Below are 25717 nucleotides of genomic sequence, written 5' to 3'. Positions count from 1 at the left end.
AAAACTGACAAAACTCCTAGCTACATGGGGTTTATATTATACTGGGAGGAACATGTAATATAATATCAGGAGGCACTAAATGCTCTGAAACAAAACAAAACAGAACAAAGCAAGATGGAAAGGCTTGACTTTTCAGATAGAGAATGACTACAAAGAGTGTTTGTGGGGCTTTTTGAGACAGAGTGATCAGAGACCTCTGAGCAGAGACCTGCATGAAATAAGAGATCGAGCCATGCCTTGATCTGAGAGAGGAGCATTTCAGGCATGGAGAGTAGCAGATGCAAAGGCTCTGAGGCCGAACCCATCTTGGAGTATTCCAGGAACAATCAAGAAAATTTTATGGGTGAAGCCAAATGGGTGAGACAGCATGGTAGGAAATGAGGTTGAAAAGGCAGAAAGGACTAAGTCACAAAGGACCTTTTAAGCTATAGTAAGGTATTTGGATTCTGTTTTGAATTTTAGGCAAGAGATTGATATAATATAATGTACATTTCTAAAAGATTTCTCTACTTATTCTTTGTAGAATTGATCTTAAGAGGGATAAGAGGGGAGAGACAAGAGTGAGATGTGCTGGAAACTTCACAACAAATAAAAAGAAAATATTAGAATATATGTGTATATACAAGTTGAGTAGCCCTTATCTGAAATGCTGGTTCTAGGGCCAGAAGTATTTGGATTTCAGATTTTTTTGGATTTTAGAATATTTGCATACTCATAATGAGATATCTTGTGGATGGGACCCCAATTTAGACACAGATGTTTCATGTACACCTTAGGCACATCGCGTGAAGGTAATTTTATACAATAATTTTGTGCAGAAGACAAAGTCTGTGTTAAGTACTTGGGTGTGAAGTTTTCCACTTTTGGCCTCATGTTGGTACTCAAAAAGTTTCAGATTTCAGGTTTTTTGGATTAGGGATATTCAACTTGTATATGAAAAAGAAATTAAGCTTTTACCATATGAATGTCTTAATAGTACTATGTGTATATAATTTTTAAATATATAAACACACACAATGTGTGTATGTGTGTATATATATATACACATATATGTATATAGTGTGTGTGTGTCTAATAAAAAATTTACAATTGGGGCAATCAATTTTAAAATGTTTGAAAACCACTGTTCTTCATGAAAGATGGTGGTGGCTGTTAGCTGGCTTCTGACATCTTTTCTTTGGAAATTTTAATAATTATTTTTTGTGCTTTTATTCCTTGTCTTATCACTATGTAGCAGTGGTTCCTCTTGCCATAAAAATGAGCATGCACAGGCAAGCACACATGCACATTTGCATATAATTTCAGGGTATTCACAGATACCACATTAAGAATCTTGACTGTAGAGGATCATTTCAGAGTACCTCCCACCCCAGGGATGTAATATTTATCTTTTTTTTCTGAATACACTTTTCCAGTATTTCTATCCCTGTTTGTATCAAGTCCTAAGATTATTGTGACTACAAATTTTTTATTTACTCCTGAAGCCTGGAATTATGACCTGCAAGTGAGGGCAGTATCTTTTAGTTGTCTTTTGCTGACCATTCATCCATGTGTCATTGAAGTATCTTGAGGCTTAGAACAATGTCAAATCCAGCATTTCTTTCACAAAGTGGACACCCTATTTTCTAGAGTGTTGCTCAGTATACCAATGTTAATATATATTGATAAAGTTCCTTATGATAGCCAAATAAGAAGTAGAAGCAACGTTTCTATAGTTGATGGTGTGATTTTAACATGGATTGCTGCCATCTGGCTATGTGTTGCTTTCATCAAGGAGGGTCTAACATGCCTCTGTAGTTTTCTGGTGAAACTTCAGGCCCTTGAGTGTAAGTGAGAGTAGAGATCAGTCATTTTTCAAATATTCCTCAGAGTTTTCTATAATTTTTGTGCTTTTCTAAGTGACAAAGTATAGCAGATTTAACCTGTTCTCTTTAGAAATTCTACCTACTGGACCAGTGTTATGGGAACCTGCCAGCCTATTTTGTGATATCTGTCCAATTGTAGTTACAATTGACATCATAAAATGTTAACCTTTTAGAGATTTGCCTCAGTGCGCACTATGATAATTTCCTACTTAAAGAGTTTGGTGGCTCGGCGCCTGTGGCTCAAGCGGCTAAGGCGCCAGCCACGTACACCTAAGGTGGCAGGTTCGAATCCCCAGCCCGGACCCGCCAAACAACAATGATGGCTGCAACCAAAAAATGGCCAGGTGTTGTGGCGGGCGCCTGTGGTCCCAGCTACTTGGGAGGCAGAGGCAGGAGACTCGCTTGAGCCCAGGAGTTGGAGGTTGCTGTGAGCGTGATGCCATGGCACTCTGCCCAGGGCGATAGCTTGAGGCTCCGTCTCAAAAAAAAAAAAAAAAAGAGTTTGGTCACATACTTTTTTTCCCCCTTTCTGTTTGCTTAGGCCTTTGGTTTCAAAGTATAATTGAAACTAAGAGCTGAAAATAATATGCAGAATACTGGACCATCGTGATAGTCAGAGGAAGAACTACTTTTTTTCCTTCAATGTTGTTTAATTTTTGTAAGAAAAGACAGAACAAATTCCAGCAAAAAAAAAAAAAAAAATCCCAGATGTATTGACTTCATACGTGTGTTCTTTCCAGGCCTTTTGTCCCTTCCACCTTTAATGCCGGTTAACATTTGGAGATAGTAGTAATATGAGACAAAAATGACATAAAGGAAAATTGTCATTTTATTTCTGAGAAAACATGATGCCCTTATGTATAAACTATGGCATAAGTAATTCAAAACATACTTCTTTGTTTACTCTTTGCTGTTTAACTCATTGTACTTCATCTTTATTTTTCAAGAGTCCAAAGTAAGATCATGAAAACTCTGTATAGTTTTAGTTTATTCCTTTAAAAAATTAACTTCAGGTAGAAAGCAATACTCACAAATTAATTTAAAAGTCAACTTTAAACTTTTATAGTTTTCATCTACTCTAGTTTTACTTTTAAATCATGTATTTTATTTAATATATTCCATTACTTAAACTTTCTTATTAAAGTCTTTGCTTAGTATCTGTTTACTAAACTTAGCAGACATTGCCCTCCCAACACATATATGCCTTTTAAAAAATACAATCCCCCCTAGTTTAAATTGATTACACTAACTCCATTGATACTGCCAGTGTCTGCTTTATAACCTGAAGTTTAGGAGAGAGTGTGAATCATAATAGATTGATGTTAAGGAGTCAGATAATTTCAGAACCTTGTGGGAACTTTCTGGTTTCCACTCTTTTATCTCTTCAGAAGACTTTTTCATGAAAGACAGGGATTAGTGACGACTTTCTAATGCAGAGTTAGTCTTTAGTTTTTTGTTTAAAAATGACACTTTGAACATGTAGTGCATAATGCATTTGAAGGTCTGTTGCCAAGCAGCTTGAAACCTAGGGGCCATTGTTGAATTTGAAGGAATAGTGGGTTCAGGGAAGGGGCCAAAAGAAAACTTGAGAAAAATAGAGTAAGACTGAAAGTGTTCTATGATAATTAGAATAAAAATTGGATATCAGAACTTCACGGGTCAGTTTCTGTTCACACATTTAGCTTTTACCTTGCAAAGAAAGGGATGTATCAGGTAATTAGGTCAAATCAATGATTATATATCTTTAACTCAAGTGGAAGGGACTGTAATTGTGATGAAATTTGTCTGAAGGGGAACGCATGGGGAATCTTGTCAAAGGTCATGAGTTCAAAGGGGAAATTAAGTTCAAGGTTTGGTTCCTGTTCACCCCCCTCACCACCACCACCAATAATGCAGAACAAGAAACCAAGCAACCAATATTTCCATAAATAAGTTACTCTATTGTTTTGGAACAAGAAGAATCTTTCTCATTCATATCCCATTAAAGATTTAAAATTAAAGCAGCTACACCTCCTCAATGGGGTATTTTCTCCTGGTGTGGACAGAAGGAAAATCTCTAGTAAGTATTGTATTTCCTTCTTGTTGGTTTCTCCTGCTTTGTTACTGGTCACACACAAGACACTCAGCTGCATAGAATGCAAATAAATAGCCTATCTCCACAATAACACATGGCCAAGTATCCCCTAATACAAATTCCTGACTTGTTTATAGGATAACAATAAAACATAAGTTTAAGATGAGGTGATGGAGACACAGCCAAGGAAGTTGTTTGGGGGTTCTCTCTCTCTTCTTTCCTGAATTCAATTTCCCCTTAAACTTGACAAAGTGGAACCAAAATTCACCCTTGTCTTGGTCATTCTTCTGAAACAAAGGGTCTATTCTCTCTTTTAATGCATGTAGAACTTCCATTAAGGTTGACCGTAAGCTCTTGCATGGAATGAAAAAAGAAAAAGCCCTCAAATCTTTTCTTTACCCTGGTATTATTTTTAAAGGACAAACAATAAGAACATAGTTTCACATAGTAGTAAAGAAACCCTGGCATAGGAGACACAGTCTTTATGGCCCAATGACCTTTCAACATTCTAGATTCCATGTGTCATCCCAACAAATTATATTCTATAAGGTTGTTCTAGTAAATGTTTTAAGAAAAATAAGTATATGCAAGTAAAAAATACATAACTGCTTAAAGCAAATCAGAAAGTTCTTGTAGATATTTTAAGAATATTTTTTCACCCAGTTAGGTATTATATTTGCCATTCATACAGTGACCCTATTCCTGATAGGAAACCAAGAAGCATAAGTAGTAAAAGAAAAACTAGACAAACTCTTTTTTCTCCACTACAGCAGAACTTGTACGTAAGGACACATACACTGGGGCCCAACCAAACTGGGCTAATGGCTAAAATAGTATTTTAATGTTAAATGTGATTCATGTAACAGAATACATAAATATTTCAAGTGTAAGCACAAGTAACCAAACACAACCACATGCTCATGTCTTCCTCAGAAAGACTTTCATAGAAATAGACTCTTGCCATAAAACAGGACGGGAAGGCATTAGATCAAAGCCTACCCATATTTTTGCTCATAATTTTGTATTTGTCATAGCTGTACTTGGATGAGCTTATTATCCTGGGGTTTCTTCTTGAACAACTCTATCTTTTTGTGTCAGAATGTATGTGATTTCTGCCTGTAAAGGCTCAAGTACTTGCCGAATTTTAACAGCAAAACAATCTCTGACACATATCATGATTGATAAACTATTTTGGAATAAATAGGCCTATGAGTGAAGATCTTAGGAGACAGGTGCCTCACTTAACTGAATGGGCTTAGACAGGAGAGATAAAGGGTTGGGGCAGTTCACACTCTGGTTAAACTCTAGCAACTAAAATTTCCACCCTGGTAAAATTTAGAAGTTCAAGGAACAACACTGCCACGATATTAATGACCTTTGAGGGCATATAGAGTTCAGAGTTCATTTTCTATTTACAACATCCCTTGCTGCTCCACCTCTTACCCTTCCCCTTCCAAAAAAGGCAATTATTTAGGACATTGTGACATTCAGCCTAGCTAATTTTTACACAAAAAAATAGAGTCAATGGAAAATATAGCAGTTAAGTATTAGTAATGGATAGAACTGGGGATGCCCAATGTGGAGAGAGGGTATCTCCTGAGCAGTTCAAAGTTCATTCTTTGTTCACATATAATGAAAAGTCTTCAGTTATCAGGTATTTAAACCCAAATCAGCAGTTCCATATCCGTAACCTGAGCTGAGTGTTCCTCCATCTAATGGCCATGCTGCTGTCGTTTGCAGTGAGTTGGGTGACACTCGATTTGTACTCCGAGACGGGAACAGATGGGCTTTCATTGTGAGACTCCGCCTGTATGCAAATGTGAACGGAGTTTCACCCGATCCCGGGGTCTGACCTGACCGTGCACATGCATTTACTCAACGTGGCTCAGCCTGGGGGGGCGGCGAAGGGGGAATAAAAAATGGCAATCGGATAGTACCAGCGGCAGGTCAAGTTTACCATCCGTCTTTCAGCGGGACTGAGATGGCAACACAGTTATTTAGTTTCAGTGTTGATGTGCGTTGCAATAAACTCCATCATTTCACCTGTTTATGAACCCAGCCTCGTATGAGATCTCCGTGAAATCAAACAAAGCTGGCAATCAACTCTCTTGTTTCCAGCAGAATGGAGGATTATGCACTTTTTTAAAAGCATCTTTATTTTTTCCCCTTGCCTTACATACATAAATCAGTATTTTTTTTTCTCTAGCCCTTTTTATTTCTTACATTGAAATTATTAATTTCTTATTTGGAGGAAACAAAATACATTTTCCCCAAATGCTTTTTGTTTCAAATTAAGAAATATGATCATTAATGTCTGAATAAACAACCAGCATTTTAGATGTCGATTAACTCTTACGCACGTACACAGCAAAGTACAGTCTCTAATAAATCTTACAATTAAATGTGCAGCTCTTCATTAAAGTGAAAATATGAACAGCTGTAATCATACACATTCTATTGACAGAGAAAAATTTGGTTTCATTTGTAAATTTTCACATTGGGAAAGAATGAGAGATGGAATGGAACCATGATTGCTTCCTTAACTGTGGGCTTTTTCTTCCCATGTACAGAAGGACAACAAACCAGTGTCTCTGACTTGAGGGTCTAACAGCAGTGATTTGCCTCAATTTTCTTCTTTCATGAAAGTAAATTTCTCTTGGGAAACATATAAGCCTTTGGCTAGAAAACCCATAGGACAGACACCCCAAACTGTAACAAATAATGAATTGATGCATTTCTTCAGTACATCTGTTCGTTAAGGGGTTCTATTAGCTGATGTTTGGGACTGGCATTAAAGAAAGACTTGCCAAGGATACAGTGAAAGTTGATGTATGCAGCAAAAACTGCTTCTGGCAATGAAAGACACTGTTTCTGGTAACATATACACATTGCTCAGAATGGAAAGAGAGTCTTTCAAAGTTGTATTTGTGCATATGCAGCCAAAACAAAGATGGGCTTCCCTCAAAAAAGGTGCCAAATTATCTCTGCCTAAGGATTCCTTTCCACTTCCCCTCATTCTGAGCCTCACTCAGTGTGCAAGGCCAACATAACAGGACAGCATTTTCAAGCAGTTCTAGAGAGTTAGGCCTGAAATAATTCCAAATAGAAATAAATGGTCAGAACTAAGACTAGCATTTGTCTACCAGGCACCTAGTAGCAGCTGACAGAGATAATAAAGAATAAAGAGTTGCATGACAGTGTAGCAGGTATTAAAAAATGTCATACTCTTCTCCTTGGCTATTGAAAATTGATTTGATTATCCTGCCTGATCTCTGAATATGTATTTCTAAATAGCCGGAAGGTTTTAAGAGAGTATATATGTGGACATATATGTATATTTGCATATCAACACATATCTTTGTATTTTTATCTATGTATAGAGAGATCCTTCCTTATATAGTAAGGATTTATGTGAGTGCAGGATTTTGTGTCCACGTAAACCTTTGCTCATGGTTGAGTTATAGGCCATCTTAAGTTAAAGAAATCATTTATACCCTTAGAAAATGTACTTGAGAATTGTCAAGGCAAGGCTTACCAGGGAATTCAAAATGTTTATTTATGTTAGCAGTAGGAACTCATATGTTCTAAGTTTAACAAGAGGCTTAACAAAGTTATATTCTGGCATGAGTGAGGTCCTGAAGACTTTTTTAAATAAAGTAAAAAAAAAAGAATATATTTCATACACTATAGATTTTGTAACCAACTTATTAGAACCACTACTTATGGTTGTTTAGTAAAATGATGCATTTTCTAAAGTATTATCTAAAACAAGCTTGAGATTTGGAAATCAGTAGTTTCTTATTTTAATAGTCAAATTGAAAGTAATACCATGAATTGCAAATAAATGTTTATATTTTTAAGTTTTGAGGAAGAAAAAGCCCAGACACCATCATTAGCCCCTGGTCAGAGCTCTCAGATATTTAGGAAGTGATATTCTTCACATGTCTTTACAAAATCCATGAAAGTTCATTTTTCTCAAATGATTGAGTCACAAAGTACTCAAACAAGGATGTACTTAGCTCAGATAAATAATGATAATAGCAAACATTCATATGGCTTTTATTATATACCAAGGACTCTTGCAAGCACTTTACATATATTAACTTATTTAATTCTGTCAAAAATACCATGAAGAATAGGTCCTATTTTTATCTCCATTTTATAGATGAGGAAAATGAAATTTGCCTACATAGTGTCTCCCTGGGACAAAAAACGGAAATGTGAGAAATTAGGACTCAGATTTTTGGAGAAAGCCTCCATGTAATCAGATGAATGATTTGTCTCTCTATTCCTATTTCATATGTAGAAAATTATGATGTATTCTAGAAAAATTGCATTTATGAAATATATAATCTGTTTGCTAAGCAACAAGAAGGAAATATGTAATATTTCTGTACTTTGTAAAGCTTTACAGTATTAGAGGCCACTGTTCTATGATATGGTGTAAGACTTTTAAGAAAGTTCTGCAAAATCCTAATGAAATCTCCCTTATGGGGAAGGTTCAGAACCAAAATGTGGGGTCCAGTTTGAGTGAGGATATGTTGTATACTTTTCTTAAAATTTGGCCTTATCTGGTCTATTATTCTTTGGCAAAAAAATTAGGTTCCTCTGGAGTGCCTCATTATTTTTCTTATTTTGTTCTGTTAGCTCAGTTGTACCTTTGAAAGTATGGGCGAAGAGAAATTAGGCAAAACACAAAGGTCTTTTCCTTTATCCTTTTTTTTTTTTTTGAAAGACCAGTTTTGCATTGTATCTTCGTGTACCAGGGTCTGGGTTGTGATTCATTCAATTCACAATGAAAATAATGACATTGGTATATCTTAATTAGCTCTGAACCCTAGTCTGCCTAGAGCACTCAGCAAAGGTGTACACACAGTTGGTTCAAGAGAAGGGGTTGGGGGAGCCACCTTGTGGCTGGAAGATGACCCAGCAGCCTCCAGGACTTGCTCTACTCTGAGTAGGAAGGAAAGGAGATGAGGATAGACGCCAGAGATAAATCAGAAATATCAATCACTAAATATTTGTGGAAAGTGGTAAGGGATATAAATAGAATCTATAACTACAATAACACTGAAGCTGTAGTTGTAAATATACATTATCCTCTTTAATATGACATAGAGTAGATTGAGAACTGAGAAATTATTAAGACCCTCACAAAAAAAAATTGGAAGAAAGAATGAAAACATTTAAGTTAAAATTATGTTCATTTTGTAATTCAATAAAGAAATCCCAGAGACATATTTTTAAATTTAATGTTGTTTTCTAAAGCACAGAAAAAGCCCCACAGACATCTGTTTGCATACATTGTGTGTCAGGCAACATCAGATTTGAATGGAATTTATCTAAATTTTATATGCATGGCTTGATGTAAATTGAAATAAATTGTACAGCATACTCTGCGTGGACATATTGGTTTTTCCATCGCTGCTTGAACTTTTAACCCCAGGGCCTGAGCCGGTCACACGTTGACCTGTCTGAACTCTGCTGGTAGATCCAAGTGTGGAAGGCTGACCTTGCAGCCATGGCAACCATAAAGTAGGGTCCATGACTCTTCTCTGCCTTTCTCTCTCTTTTCTCCACACTCCAAACAAAACAAAACAAAACAAAACAAATTAGTATATTCTAGCACAGTCAGTCAGTGTAATCTTGGAATAGTTTTGCCAAAATGCATTTTGCCCCTAAACCAAGCTCTAAGCAAAGCTTTTTCAGCTTGCTTGTCAGATGTTAATGAAAGTTTGAAATGAAAGCCTTTATAAAAGTTAATGGAAAAGACCCCTTCCTGGGACACATTCAGTTTGCCTGTCTACTATGATAATAAAATATACTTCACATACTTATATAGTAAGTAATGTTGCTATAGGTATGCTATAGGTTGTGTGGGAATTCAACATAATTCTTCAAAGGTAGATTTTTAAAATAATACTTAGATAAGGTTCCTTACCACTGCCCACTGTATCCCCATCAGATCTAACATTTTCCAGTGTTATGGAGCTAATATACCTGAAAGCAGTAAGCAATAGGGATCTAGAGTTAATTTCTCAATTGTAGGTTGTAGCTCCATTTTAATTAAAGTACTTTAATACTTCTGATTTGTTTTAGTTCAGATGATTCATCTTTAAATTCATGTACCAACAAATTATCATTTTCTGTAATCTGGGCAGCACTTCAAAAATATTTATTTATTCTAAAGTTAAAATTATTTTCATAGGATATATTTGTGGCTATTGGTTTATTAATGCAAGAAGCATTTGCTGAATGCCTACTATGAAAATTACTTCAACTAAGTACTGTGGCATAATACCCAAAAAAAGTATGTGCCTGGTTTTAAGGAATTATAGTTTTGATGTAAGGTAGGACATATTACTTAGAGAAAAACTAGGGAACAATTAGACAGCAGTGACAAATGTACAATTGTTTAAAATTGTATACCAACTGACAAGGAAACATGGCATAATGGAGTGACCAATTGGGAAGGGATTTAATGAAGAAAGAACTCTTATAAAAAAAACTTTGAAAAAGGTGATTGTCCAGGACCAGTAAGCAGACATTCTATGTTTAAGAGGTTTCATAGAATAAGCAAAGTCTGGACTGGTGTTGGTAATGTTTCAAGGGTTGAAAAAGTGACCAGAGAAAATGGGCTATATTATTCTAGGAATAACAAATACTCTTGAACGCTCATGGACTCATCTGCTATCTTTTCAGATCCTGGGGTCTACAGGCATGCCTCAGTTATTTTTTTTTTCTGAAGTTTTTTGAGTAAACATTTTTTAAATGGACTTTTCAGATTTGAGTTGTAGGAACTTCTATTGCTTTTTTCTAAGAAAGAATAATGAAAATCTTAATTTCTAGAAGTTTGAGGTAGAAACGTGAAACCCTCAAATGTTCCACAAATTGCTTTTGGGCAACTCTAGGTAACAGGATTAACCTGAGAGGAGTCTGATGAAACTGAAGTTCTCATTAGAATAACCATAAGGGGCTCAGTGCCCATAGCACAGTGGTTATGTTGCCAGCCACATACACTGAGACTGGTGGGTTCAAACCCAGCCTGGACCAGCTAAATAACAATGACAACTGCAACAAAAAATAGCCAGGCATTGTGGTGGGCGCCTGTAGTCCCAGCTCCTTGGGAGGCTGAGGCAAGAGAATCTCTTAAGCCCAAGAGTTTGAGGTTGCTGTAAGCTATGACACCACAGCACTCTACCAAGGGTGACATAGTGAGACTCTGTCTCAAAAAAAAAAAAGAATAGCCATATGGAAGTTTTAAAACAGCAACAAAACACCACAAAAATGTTTGCTTTTATCAAGAAATTTTATATAAGCAAGGAGAACCAGGAAATTTCTCCCAGTCTGCCTCTCAAAAATTCTATACCTTGTGATATCACTTTATCTCTTTAAACCAGAGTTACTTCATGTGTAATAATAAAAATATCTCACATTTACTGAATGTTTACTTTACACCCATGTCCAAAAGTATTCAAAACACTTTCATTTAGTTCTCACAACAACCTTATCTAGTAGGTACCATAATTGTCCTCAGTTTCCCAGGAAGTCTCACTTTAGACTGTCTGAGCTTCATCCTCTACACTAAGAGTCAGCAAACTTTTTCAGCAGAAGGCCAGGTATTAATGGTATTTTAGGGTTCATCCATATAGTCTCAAGAGTGATAACTGCAAAAGTAGCCATTGACAATATGTAGGTGAATGGTTTATTATAGACTCTGAGATTTGAATTCCATATAATTTTCACATGTCACGATTTTTATATTTAAAAATATAAAAACCATTCCAAGCTTAAAAGACCTACAAAAAATGGGGCGAGCTGGATTTCACCCATGAATCATGGCTTGCCAACCTCTGCACCACATTATACCGACTCTCAGTGTACAGAATGAGGAGGTGAACTAGATAGTCTCTAAAATTACTACTGTCAAAAAATGTTTAATTCAACGACTTTCTAGCTCCAAAGGTAGGGTAACTGTTTGGGATTCAATACTATGTCATTAAAGAATTGAAACCTACCTTGGAAAATAAGGCTGCCCAATTCTTCTCTTTGGAAAAGACTGTATCTAAAATAGCTCAGTGGGTTGAAGAGTTAGCTCTGTTTAACTGATATTTTGAGAAAGATATTTCATCTCCTTTAACATGCCATTTTGCATTAATGGCTGTTCCTATCAGGTTATGGTCCTATTCTCTAGTCTGAGCCTCTCATGATGCAGTGGAAGTGCATTTGCTCCGCTTTTTAGAAATGAAGATGAGCTTGTCCAATATATTGCCTTCTTTTTTTTTTTTTTGAGGCAGAGCCTCAAGCTGTCCCCCTGGGTAGAGTACCGTGGCATCGCAGCTCACAGCAACCTCCAACTCCTGGGCTCAAGCGAGTCTCCTGCCTCAACCTCCCAAGTAGCTGGGACCACAGGTGCCGGCCACAATGCCCGGCTATTTTTTTTTTTTTTGGTTGCAGCCATCATTGTTGTTTGGCAGACCCAGGCTGGATTTGAACCCACCACCTTAAGTGTATGTGGCTGGCACCTTAGCCACTTGAGCCACAGGCGCCGAGCCCACTACACTGCCTTCTACAACTTCTATATCACTTTCTGCAGCTGATAAGAACTTCCCATTCTTTCCTCATTTTCTCCCTTTATTCTTTACTCATCCAGATTGTTTGCTATCCTTCCATCTATTATCCTAACTTTCAAAGGAATCCTTTCTATAATCTCTTCATTCCTCTTATATGATAGGACCAGGAATCGGAAAGGGTGGAGACCTCTTTTCCTTGTCTATATTTAAAAGTTTCATTTTTCTAAAAATGCATTATACAAAAATTTCGATAAATGTCATTATTACCTAAAGTAAGTGTTTTTTGCAGGGGCTCGTACGCTTAACTTATAATTGCTTTAGTTATATGATACTTTGGTATTATGACTGATGTAGCAAATCATCTCTTCCTTTAAAATCAAGTAATAAACTTGATTATGAATTTAAAACTCTTCTATTTTTTCATTTAGCTTTAAAACTCACAGCCGTTCTGGGGTTTACTTCTGTTTCCTTAGTGTCTGTTAAGGAAATCTGATAAAAACAAGATACTAAATCTCTCACATACCATGATGTTCCTGTGTGTTATTCCCAGTTACCACCTTAGCATTCAAACTCCTGAATAGTCTACTGACTATTTTTGGCTTCCCAAACATTAACAACTTATTTCATTAGATAGCAAGAAAATGTCCTTATTATTTAACAAACTACTAAATAACCTAGGTATGATAAAGTCAGAGGATTGAATTTCATTCTCAGAAATGGCCATTGAAGTCAAATTTTTGAAGGTTTTTCCTGAAGCCTATGTCTTTTACAGACATTTTGTCAGAAAACTAATATAAGCACACATGGGATTTTTTGACATAAGATGATTCTATGGCTCGGCGCCTATAGCTCACCGGGCTAAGGCGCCAGCCACGTACACCTAAGGTGGTGGGTTCGAATCCCCAGCCCGGACCCGCCAAACAACAATGACGGCTGCAACCAAAAAATAGCCGGGCGTTGTGGCGGGCGCCTGTGGTCCCAGCTACTTGGGAGGCGGAGGCAAGAGACTCGCTTGAGCCCAGGAGTTGGAGGTTGCTGTGAGCTGTAATGCCACGGCACTCTACCCAGGGGGACAGCTTGAGGCTCTGTCTCAAAAAAAAAAAAAAAAAAGATGATTCTATAACCACAAAATTGAAGGAGCATGAAGAAAAACAGTAACTTGAAAGTTGGCCTTCTTTCTGTGTGTTCAATATGGTCTTAGAGTACTCACTCAACAACTTTGGTCACATGGCTGTAGTGAGACCAGATGGATAAAGTCCTCTTTGAGAGTAAAATTCCCATCTATTTATATTTCTAAGGCTTCTGAATATTATTTGACAAATTAAATTATTATTAAAGTAAAAAACTATTGACAGGTTATTTGAAGGGCTTGAGATAAGATCTGAAACAGAATATCTAGAGAAGGAGAGCATTAAAAAGAGAATACAGTACTGTAACAAAGGAGATTCCCTTCCCTGCAGTATCACAAGACAGTAGCCCTGGACTGCCCATCACCTGGTAACTTCTTAGCACAACAAAAAGATGAATTATTTTATTATTATTATTATTATTATTAAGACAGAGTCTCAGCCCTGGGTAGAGTGCTGTGGCATCATGGCTCACAGCAATCTCAAGGGATCCTCTTGCCTTCCAAGTAACTGAGACTACAGTACAGGTGCCTGCTACAATGCCTGCTAGTTTTTCTATTTTTAGTAGAGATGGGGTCTTGCTTTTGCTTAGGCTGGTCTCAAATTCCTGAGCTCAAGGGATCCTCCTACCTTGGCCTCCCAAACTGCTAGGATTACAGGTGTGAGTCACCATACTTGGCCTTATTATATTTTTGAGACAGGGTCCCGCTCTGTCACCCAGGCTGGTGTGCACAATCACAGTTTACTGCAACCTCCAACTCCTGGGCTCAAGCAATCCTCCTAGCTCAGCCTCCCAAGTAGCTAGGATTATAGGTGCCTATCCTCAAAACCAGCTAATCTTTTGGAGAGATGGGGGTCTTGCTATGTTACCCAGGCTGGTCTCAAATTCCTGGCCTCAAGTGATCTTCCCACCTCAGCCTTCCAAAATGTCAAGATGATAGGTGTGAGCCACTATGCCTTTACTTTTGAAGTAAAACTGTATAATACTTCTTTGCCCAAGTTTATTGGGCAAAATAAAGAAAAATCTTTGAGAACAACCTGTTGAAGTGACTAGGCTAGTTAATATGTCTTTATATTTCTCCTTTACTTCATATTGGTTTATGCATTTGTTTATGTTAGCGTTTAACTAATCTTTAAAAATGTAAAATAAGTTTTAATTTTAATTTTTGGGGGAGCGGGGGACAGAGTCTCACTTTCTTGCCCTTGGTAGAGTGCCATGGATCCTAGCTCACAGCATCCTCAAACTTTTGAGTTCAAGCAATTCTCTTGCCTCAGCCTTCCAAGTACTGGGACTACAGGCACCTACCCAACCCGGCTATTTTTTTTTTTTTAGAGACAGGGTCTTATTCTTGCTCAGGCAGGTCTCTAACCAGAGAGCTCAGGCAATCCACCTACCTTAGACTCCCCAAGTGCTTGGATTATAGGCATGAGCCACTCACCTGGCAAGTCTTAATTTTTAAATTTGGGAAATTCTCTATTTTAAGATGAAGTTTTTTATTACCTGTATGTGACTTCTTCCTCTTTTTCTTTTTTTCATTGGCGCTCTAGGTAGAGTTCTATGGCATCATCATAGCTCACAGCAACCTTATACTCTTAGGCTCAGTGATCCTCTTGCCTCAACCTCCCAAGTAGCTGGAACTATAGGAGTCCGCCCCACAACACCTAGCTAATTTTTCTATTTAGAGTAGAGGTGGGGTTTCACTCTTGCTCAGGCTGGTCTTGAACTCATGAGATCAAGCAATCCACCCACCTCAGCCTCCCAGAATGCTAGGATTATAGGCGTGAGCCACTGTGCCCGGCCAACTTGACTACTTCAAATCATTGCCAACCTTATATTTTGTTTACAAATCTCTATTCCCTACAGGATTCTGGTTCCTTGAAAGACTAACACCATGCCTGTCACCAGTAAGTGCTCCCAAAGTGTTTATTGACCAGAATTGTTGAACCAAATAACAAAGAGGATAGATTTTTAACTTGAGCATTAGAATGTACCACAGAAACTCACGGATTCTTTGAAATTTTGGTGGTTAGGCCCATTCTAAAGGAATACTGCAAGTGAACTATAACAAGCTCATATTGCTGACATCTTTGGGAATTACATGTTGCTTGCAATAAGGTGGGCAGCAACATAGGGTAGAGAATTGGCAGAAAAACTTTAGTATACACTGTATGAAAGAAGTTGAGTGCACTTGAGCTAATCCTCACTGCTCCTAAAGTGAGCAGTGAGGATTCAGTGAAATGGAGGGGTTTGTGAGTGATGGGAGAAGGAAACTCTGCTTCCTGTTAGTGAAATTTCATAGCAGTATAAGATAGTCAAGGGCAACATAGTAGTACAAAAGTGTCCCTGTATCTCATTGATTATCCTTAAGTGTTTGGGTAAGAATATGTGTTCTGCTACCCTCTGCAGAAAAAGAAGCATATTTATTAAAGAGGTCATATCAGTATGTTAGTAGTAATTGGCTCAATTCCTGGATACTGTTTAGCATGTATCCTATCTCAGCCACCTATAGAACTTTCTGGGAAAATGCTTAAGAAGTATAGCTTATCAAATAATATAAGATATTATAGTGTGGTTTATGTTTGGGCTAAGGCTCACTTGGAAAGTATAGCAAGTCATTGTGTTTCAGATTCCTCATATTTGAGTCGTTGATCACTACCATTGATCATTAAGATAAACATTTCATGTTGGGTGTTTACTATTAGTATCCTGTAATTTTAACACAAAATCAAAATAATAAAGTCTTCACTATACTTTCTGGTAATGAGAATTTCTAAATAACTTCGCTGGCTACAAATGAGGATGAGATGTTTCCTCATTCTGCAAACCCACTGGAAAAAGCTACATGGCCTCATGCCAGGTGTAGCATCTGAGAGTACTGCAAAGGTCCTAACCTTCCTGGTGAAAGAAGATCAGGAGTCAAATTCAACTTGTCCCCCCTAAATCTATTAAAATTTAAAGATATCAGGGATCATGGGGGGTCATAAGGAAGGCTGAAGAAATCCAGATTCAATTCAAATACTCATGGAGTCTCTACATGAACAAAGGATAATGCTCAGTCTTAAGAGGTAGAAAGATGGGCAATCAGCAATCTTTTCACATTTATGAGTTACTGGATATGGAACTAGTGTGGAGGGATAGTAGAATAGCAATAAGGTCTTTGCTAACCTTTTGAGGAGCAGTTTAAGCAACCTAGTAAAAGAAAAAGCTTAATTTGGGGGATCCTGGAATGAGTTAGTAGTGAGAAACTTGAGGCTATGGATATGTTTTACTTAAAAAGAATTGGTTAGGTGGCGCCTGTAGCTCAGTCAGCAGGGTGCCAGCCACATACACGGAGGGTGGTGGGTTCAAACCTGGCCCTGGACAGCTAAAACAACAATGACAACTGCAACAACAACAAAAACAAAAAGTAGCTGGGCGTTGTGGCAGGTGCCTGCTACTGGGAGGCTGAAGCAAGACAATCACTTAAACCCAGGAGTTTGAGGTTGCTGTGAGCTGTGATGCCACAGTACTCTACCTAGGGCAACAGCTTGAGACTCTGTCTCCAAAAAAAAAAAAAGAATTGGTTAGTGAAAAGAAGGGGAGGGATAAATGGTAGGAAGGAAAAGGAATGTGGGGGGTTGTTTTGTTTTTGTTGTAAGAGAGGGTAGATTTTCCAACAGATGAGAAAGAACAAGTCTAAAAAAAAAAAGAGAATGGATATAATTAGGTTCTGGAAAAGGTAGAAAGGGATTAGTTAACACTGTTCAAGGATCAGTCCTGCTAACAGACAAGGCATTCCCTCCTTACAGAAAGAAGTTAGAGGCTAGGAGAAAGAAAAGATACAAAGATGTTTTTTAGGGCATAAAACCTAAAGATACAAAGATACTTTTTAGGGCACTATACCCATGGAGTGGGAACTAGCCCAGGGTTTAGGGAGAATGGAGAGTGAAAATTGGGGGCCACCATTAAAGAAATGTGAAAAGAATACTATACAGCAAGGACCATCCCTGATCTATCTGGCAAACATTAAGCATTGTATGGAGAACATACAGAGGGACAACATGGTAAAAGATTCTGATCCATTTTGGTTTTAGGTTCAACTTTCATCAATCTTTTGGCATAATATAAGATATGGACTCTAGTCCATGGAAAACCACAAACAATCTCTGGCTGAGCTATCTGAATCCTGCTTACCCATCCCTGTTGACAGCAGGACCCATTCTCAGAAGCACAGTAAGAGTAGTCTTTGCCGTCCTCAAAAATACCCTAAGCATATTTCATAAGGCAACTTTCCCCTCTGTTTTCAAAATCCCCACAACTCCCTAGGACCTCTTGCTCTCCTGCCCAGAATTCTCTCACACATGAATGTCATTCTGTTCTATCTTTCTTAATCCTTAAAGATGTGAGGTAGAGAGTACTTCTTTGCTTTCTGTCCTCTAATCTGCATGTGGATCTTGTACTCCTCATTCTCCCCATCATCACAAAAGGCCAAGACACCTGTGTGAGGATGACAGAGTCCTTTTAGATGATGGCAAGCCTGGGAAAGAACTGAACTGGTAAAGCCAAAAACTCTTCAGCACACAGGGCAGATAATAGGCTAGGAACACTCAGAGTTAAGAACTATTGACTCGTTACACGGTATCTTCATGATCTCTACTTATTTTGAAGATTTGAAACTGTGATCTGAAATGTGAGTTATATTTCTGAGCCCACCTTTCATCTTACTTCATACATTTGAAGCTCATGCCCTGAATGCTAGCCTCATGGGATTATTCATCATTGCCTCAACCCAGTCCAGTGCCTTTCTCATCCTCCGGATTCATCCACCTACTTATACTTCAAGGCCCTGCTCAAACTGCATTTTCTCTACATGGCTTCCTAGTTACCCCAAGTTGGACTCAACTCCTCCCTGTCTTGCATTTTACTTAATCATTACTTTTATCACAGTTGTTACCACCATTTGTCTTGCATTATATTATATATGTTGGCTTCTACAAAGGATCATGGGCTCCCAGAGCGCATGAGTTGTATCTTAATTATATCCCTTACGGGGTTCAGCACGTTAATATGTATTTTGTAAAACACATTCAATAAGTGCTTGTAAAATTGATCTCCAAAACTATGGTTGTATGGTCCAGACTTTCGAATTATGCATCTATGTAATATTGTATATCATAAAAAATTTTCAAAGAGCCTTAAGACAATAGCCATTTCTTGTTCTACTGTGTGTCTTAATGTACCACAGAGTGTCAGCCTCCTCCAAGTCCCTCATCCATGATATCTGGAGGTATTCCTCCCTTAGACACCAGAAATACTAAGGGCAGAAAACACTATACCAGCTAGATACAAGATAAATATTTACTTCCTTCAATAGTATAGCTTACAAGTACTGAGGCAAATGCTGGGCAGTATACTGGCACCACAAACACAAATGAAATAGACAGGAACTTTAGAAAAGGGAAAGGAGGCGGCCAGTAAGTACATGCTCCATTGTGTATATTACAATTCAGGTAAGAGAAAATGGCAGCAAAACCAAAGCTACATAAGAGTTTATATTCCTTTGACTATTGAAATAAGGTTTATGCTGAAATGGCAACAATCTGTAATCACACATGAAATGAAAATGCTTACATTTCTGTGGTGTATTTCATCCAGAGAATCCCAAGGTGCCTTAAAATTATAAATATGAATATTCCTTAAGCAATGTCCCTGATGTTCTCCATACACAAAATCTGGTTCCTAATGGCCAAAATCTCCCCAATCTCTGTCAGTACTGCTGACTATTAAACATTTTTGTCAGATCACAATGTTTGCCTTTACAGAAACCCACTATATTGAAGGGTCTACAGTTTATACTATTTGTCTTCTAAATATGCTGCATCCCCACCCACTTCTCATCCCCCATTAACATGGAATGTGAATTCAATTAGATTTAAGACAAAGAGTAATTGCATTGTAAAATAGAAAAAATATCTCATCCTAGAGTGATTAAGCTCTTTACCTTATAGACGGAGTTTAACTCTTTCATGAAAACAGGATCCCATGAAATAAATGAATATAAGGATTTGCTAAATCAAATTATAGTGTCTTGCAGCTAATTCCTCAATCATCAGGGAGCTCTTTGCTCCAAGAGATACTGGACTACTCTTTGTAAGATGTGTAATAAATGTAAAATAATGACTAAAACAACTAAGAGGTTTTTTTTTTTGTTGTTGTTGTTGTTTTAGAGACAGAGCCTCAAGCTGTCCCCCTGGGTAGAATGCTATGGCATAGCTCACAGCAACCTCCAACTCCTGGGCTCAAGTGAGTCTCCTGCCTCTGCCTCCCAAGTAGCTGGGACCACAGGCTCCCACCACAACGCCTGGCTATTTTTTTTTTTTCAGTTGCAGCCATCATTGTTGTCTGGCAGGCCTGGGCTGGATTCGAACTCACCACCTTAGGTGTATGTGGCTGGCACCTCAGCTGCTTGAGCCACAGGTGCTGAGCCAACAACTAAGAGTTTTTAAATTTTATTTTTAACTATTCTTATTTTATAGTATCTCAAAATTTGAAACTTATTCTAAACTCTTGGATTCCTGAAAGTGAATTTGATCATTTATTTCCCTGGAATTAGAAATCTAAGACAACCTCTTCCAAATATTCAATCAGAATTGGTCCAAGCAGAGGCTGAGTTATCTATGCTACCAAAACTGCTTTGCCAGCAGCTTCTGACTAGTTGCTTGTTGATACTCATTCTGACTTAAGCAGAAAAATGATAAAGTACCTTTATATGACAGGTTCTTTATAGAACAAGTTCCAGAACTTTAGATGAACAATAGGTAAGATGACATATAGGACTGTCATTTCTAATAAATATTGAAGGTGGGGAGGATTTTGTCAGCTGCAAGGGAAACTTAAAAAGTAAACATTGGACCATCATGAGAGAATGTAGGATAAAGAGACAGGACAAATATGCTGGTATAGTATAGGCTAGTCAGCCCTGTGGGAGTGGCTGCTCAAGATTGGAGTCTAGCCAACAAAAGAAATCTTTCAGAGGCACAGAAATATGTTCAAATGCCTTAAACCAAGCAATCTCCCTTCTTGGACCTTTTCCATCTATATTATCAAGGTATTTTCTACCTATCAGTATGGTTTGGTTTACCTAAGACTGCCAGACTTTCTGAAGCTGGCCCTATTCAAATACCTTAAATAGTCCTTTTTAATAGTAAAGTTCTGTATGTCCAATCTCATATAGTCCTGTTTGTTCTCTTTAATAACAAATAAAATATGAACTGCACATTTTTATGTAACATTTACAAAACTCTATCAACACAAGACATTGATTTGGTTTTGACTTGAGTTTCTCATGGCAGCATGGATTTTTCTCTTTTGGATAGTGTTCAGACTGATCCATATATGTTTCTGATTGTTGATGAGACCCTACTTTAAATTGGTTGATGTTCTGTTAGGGTGGTAGGCCTGATTTTTAAAGGCGAAGCAAAGGAATAAAAGTTAAAAACTTGTTTTGGAAGTTTTGTATTACCCATCTCATCGTATAGTCTTGTTTTCCCCCATTCTTAACTAAGGACAATAATATCTAGAACTATTTATGAGGTCGTTTATATTGCCCTTCAAGATCTGTTGGTGAAAGGCCTTATACAGTGTAAATAAATGCCAATGTTAATAAATCTATATTTTTACCCATGTAATACAAAACCTGTTGTACATAGGACAGATTCACTTATTTATATGTACTTAGTTTAGTTTGTTACTCTTAGCAAAATTTGTATCAAATACTTTAAAATAATTACACATATTAACTAGGGATTAGAGAGATTGATTTATAGACTTAAAGTAGGAGAAAGAGTGAAATAAGAACACTAGGCTGGGTGTGGTGGCTCACACCTGTAATCCTAGCATTCTGGGAGGCTGAGGCTGATGGATTGCTCAAGCTCAGGAGTTGGAGACCAGCCTGAGCAAGAGCAAAACTCCATCTCTGAATTAGCTGGGTGTTGTGACAGGCACCTGTAGTCCCAGCTATGTGGGAGGCTGAGACAAGAGAATCACTTGAATCCAAGAGTTTGAGGTTGCTGTGAGCTATGACGATGCCCCAGCACTCTACCAGGGGCAATGAAGTGAGACTCAATCTCAAAAAAAAAAAGAAAAAAAGAAAAGAACTAAGACCACCAGTGATTTGGGTCATGTAATCAAGTAAGTTTAGAAGTCCTTAAGTGAAATTGTTTTTTAACAAATCAACAACAGGGATATGTCATACCAAAAAGAGTATCTGTAACAAAATAGCACAAGAATATTTCTTTTTAATCTGGAAAACTGTGAGTTAGGAAAATTAATGGCTCTTCTAACTCCTTAGACAGAGAGTAGTCCTTTCAAGTGTGATGAAGGTCATTTTCCGGACAATCTAAGAAAGGTGACAGTTCAACTCCCACTAGCAGGCCTTCAGAAAAGGAAAAATGGCTTGAGTTTCTGAAGCTGCTGTGCCTTTTAAATTTTCTAACTAAAGCTGATAAAATGCAAATGACTGCCTATGTTCTGAATATTTTATAACAATATTTTCTATTTTCTCCCCCCCAAATTAGGAAGTTATCACTTTTTTTCAGGACTAGAATGGAGAGAATACCAGCGAACCATGATACAGTGAATGTGTGGCAGTGTACACTCCCAGCTGCTCACGTAAATCTTTCCTCACAGCAGGATTTGAACAAAAACTCACCACTTAATTGAATAGTTCAAACGCCACAGAGTAGGAAATTTTTGTTAGACCAACCAGAATATTTTGTAAACTTAAAGTAGATGCATGTATTGTGGCAGCATATACATACAGTATTTTAAGACATAAAAAAATTTTTAAAGAGACCTTTTGTGCTGTTAAGCCCATTGTGCATACTACTTGTTTCCAGACTTTGAAAGTATTCATTATACACTGTAGCTGCCTTTTTAGACAACAACAACAACCTTGCTTCGTTTTCATTTTTTTTTTTTTTTGAGCTGTTTGCAACCTCTTTTCGAATACTGAGAAACAATGCAATTAATTTTCTCCAGTGCAATCATGCATAGATTTAATAAGCATCCGAAGGTAGGATCCATCTGTAAAGTATGCGTTGCATGCTAAATTACTTCTCTTCTGTGGTTTTTTTTTTTCTTTCCAAACCTTAATTAATTGAAGAAAAAAATGTTTATTAAAGTGGGAACAGGCTGGGCTCTGGCTCTCCGTCTCTGGTTCAAAAGTTCATACAATTCCCTGAAGGCTCATCTGAATTTGTGTGTCTCCCTCTCACAATCTTTCTTTCTCTGTCTCTATAGTAAGGATGAATGCCTAAAAAGGTGTATTATTTTGTTCCCAGGATCAATTTTAATAATCTTAACCTGAGTAAACTAAGTTTGTATGTATATAGATTTGCGCACATTACATGTTTACGTAACATATGTTTTGCATAAACAAAGCAGTATATACATACAGACACATAAATGTGTTATTTCCCATTTTCCTATTGCTTAGATTTTTAAAAACAATGTAATAGTTTCAGTGGCATCTTTAAACAGGATGTAAATGGAGAGCAGGAAGTTTTATTCTACAGGTGGATCTCAGACAGGAAATTAAAGGAATTATGTATGAAAATAAGTTGGATCTTTATGGATAAATTTGGACCAGAAGAAAAATATTAAATCTATCCAATTAGACAAATATTTACCCATAAACAGAGAAATGGAAAAAAATAAATAAGAGGAAGTGACTCACACTCCTATGAGATGCTTTGGAAACAGAAGACATTTCCTGATCTGTAGAAAGCGACCGAGGTGAAAAACGGCAAGTTTATTGTAAAAGGAAAATATTATCTTTAAAGATGGACTCAGAATTTTTTCAGTTCTTTCAATCGCTTACCTAGGATGTGGTGATATTCCATTTGTTTTTTCAAAATACTGCTTTTTTCCCTCCACATCATATAATTTTTAGATCCTTGTTTAAAAAAGAAAGGAAATACAAGTTGTTGTTTTCATCTAAATTATTAGTTTCTGCTTTTACTTTAAAGTAATGCCAGTTTTCTCCTTTGACACAAATAAGATTTGCACAGTCAATTCCAGATTTAGGTGTCTATAGAATCAAAAAGCAGTGTTGAACTTGACTGTGATCTTGCCTGACTGACTTCAAAGCTTCCTTTTCCCCAGTTGCCTCTTGTAAAACATAGTGATCATATGGAAGCCTAGTAGAGGGCTTTCCACAGGTTGTTTCATTCTCTCTCTCTTCTGACTCTTGTACAGGGTACCTAAAATCACTGGTCTGTTAGTCATTTTAACTTTTTAAAAATAGTTTTGCTGACAGTAAGTCAGCAAAAAATAAACGGCGTGGAAAGTTATTTTAGTTTGATATAGATGCAGCCTTAGTTGCATTGGCTCTTTTTGCCACATACATGTACCATTGTATACTCTCTTGCCATGTGAGTGTCAGATGAGCCATTAGGACATTCCTGGAAAGAATATGAGGAATCAACATTCCCTATTATCCTCTTGCAAGTCCTATTGCTACTGCATATTGGCGTGTACACGCTGGGCCCACTTTTGAAAACTTGTGAATCAAATCACAGGGAGGTGATGCTGAAGTATCGTCACCAAGTAGCAATTATAATTGATATCTTGGAAACTTGGAAGACTATCCTATGTATGTCATATGCTAGATAGGGCATCTCTTTTTATGTATCGCCTATCATAATCTCCCCACACCCAAAATTCTGTGACTTTTAAAGGAAGAATCTCACTATTGCTTTCCAACCAGATTTTGGTTTAGATGTCTGTGAAAACCCTGAATTGCACAGTTGTGGGTTTCACAAATTTACATGCATGTAAACAACATACCTTTGAAAGGAGGATGTGTGGGCCCTTTCTCCTATATGCTTATGTCTCTGTTGTCGTAGATTGGCGTCCTTTGTGAGCTATTCAGTGACATTTCAGAACCATTTCACTCTGCAGAAAACCCGCAGTTGTGTTTCTTTAGCTGACACTGTGGCACTTGCACTCGAAATTGCTAGTTAGAAAAAAAAATTGTTGAGGCCGGTGGCTGTAATCAGCGTTGTTGCTGTCTGTTTCCTCAGACTAATAGCAGAGCGATCCGAGTCTGAGAGTTCAAACAGAGGTTATCTTTCCCAGGTAGCATCTCGTCCAACGAGAATTTGATTTTTTTCTATAGGACTTTACTCCATTAGATTAATGAAATTTCAATGAGAGCCTGGCGCCCCCTGAAGCTTTGTTAAGAAAACAAATGGTGATTCTGTAGGTGTGACAGCTTGCTTGGAGAGTTACGAGAAGGTGAATACATCCCCACAATCCAGGCAGCCTGGAACACATTGATCTCTATTTAAAGCACCAATCGGATTTTTGTTAATTATAAATGATTGATCTGCAGTTTTTTCCTCTCTCTCCTCTTATATGTGTGGTACCCCCTCCTTCCCCCACTTCTAACTTCTTTGCATGCTGAGTGCAGAGCTTTTTGTTTAAAGGGACAATCATAGAGAGCAAATTATAGCAATACCCAGCAGCAATGCTATTGTGAATGTCATTGTTAGAGCACTCACTGTTCACTCGATTGAGGTGAGCCCTGAAGTAGATCTCAAACTGACTCCATGTTCTCTGTTTACTTGGCTCATTCCTAAAATAAGGGCTTATTTTAATGAAAAGAAAACCTTAGAGTCATTAGACTAGTATTGTATACACTCTCATGATCATGTTTTTAAAATCTGAGTTGTAACCCTTGTAAACTAAATCCCCAAGATTAACTTTAGACCGGAGTGTATATGTTGTGTGTGCCAGGATATAATATGTGACCAACCGAACCTGGGTGAGACAACAGGGTGAGCGAGGGAATATCTCTGACTTTAAATCTCAATTTATAGGCATTTGGGCGATTAATCCATCTTTCATCATCTTCTGTGGAGTATTTTTTTTTTGTAATGTTTTGAAGCGATACTACACTCTAAAAGTGACATGTGTATTATTCCTGATAATTTCTCCCCATACAGAGTACTGAAGAGCACAGAAAATTTCCCTACCTTTTTTATGAACTTATTTTTAGTGCAGATATCTGAGCATTAAAGGTATTTGTTTATTGA

The 25717-nt window shown here is 37.4% G+C and overlaps 1 protein-coding gene and 1 long non-coding RNA gene across 2 annotated transcripts in view; one reads left to right on the top strand and one right to left on the bottom strand.

Annotated features, from left to right (window-relative positions):
* SKAP1 (src kinase associated phosphoprotein 1) overlaps positions 1–25717 on the top strand; it is a gene marked incomplete at its 5' end in the record, with an annotated part of 275060 nt that overhangs the window by 82948 nt on the left and 166395 nt on the right. The gene's annotated exons all lie outside the window — the stretch shown is intronic.
* On the bottom strand, positions 9022–24636 carry LOC105886670. The gene is made up of 2 exons (XR_001161102.1): positions 24468–24636; positions 9022–9520 (listed from the first exon to the last, which is right to left on the bottom strand). It is a non-coding gene; the product is annotated as an uncharacterized LOC105886670 (long non-coding RNA).

Source organism: Otolemur garnettii, unplaced genomic scaffold (assembly GCF_000181295.1).
Source record: "Otolemur garnettii isolate 467f Iridium unplaced genomic scaffold, OtoGar3 scaffold00018, whole genome shotgun sequence".
Lineage (NCBI taxonomy): Eukaryota > Metazoa > Chordata > Mammalia > Primates > Galagidae > Otolemur > Otolemur garnettii.
Note: the sequence above shows the minus strand (reverse complement) of the source record. Positions and strands in the feature narration are given on the sequence as shown.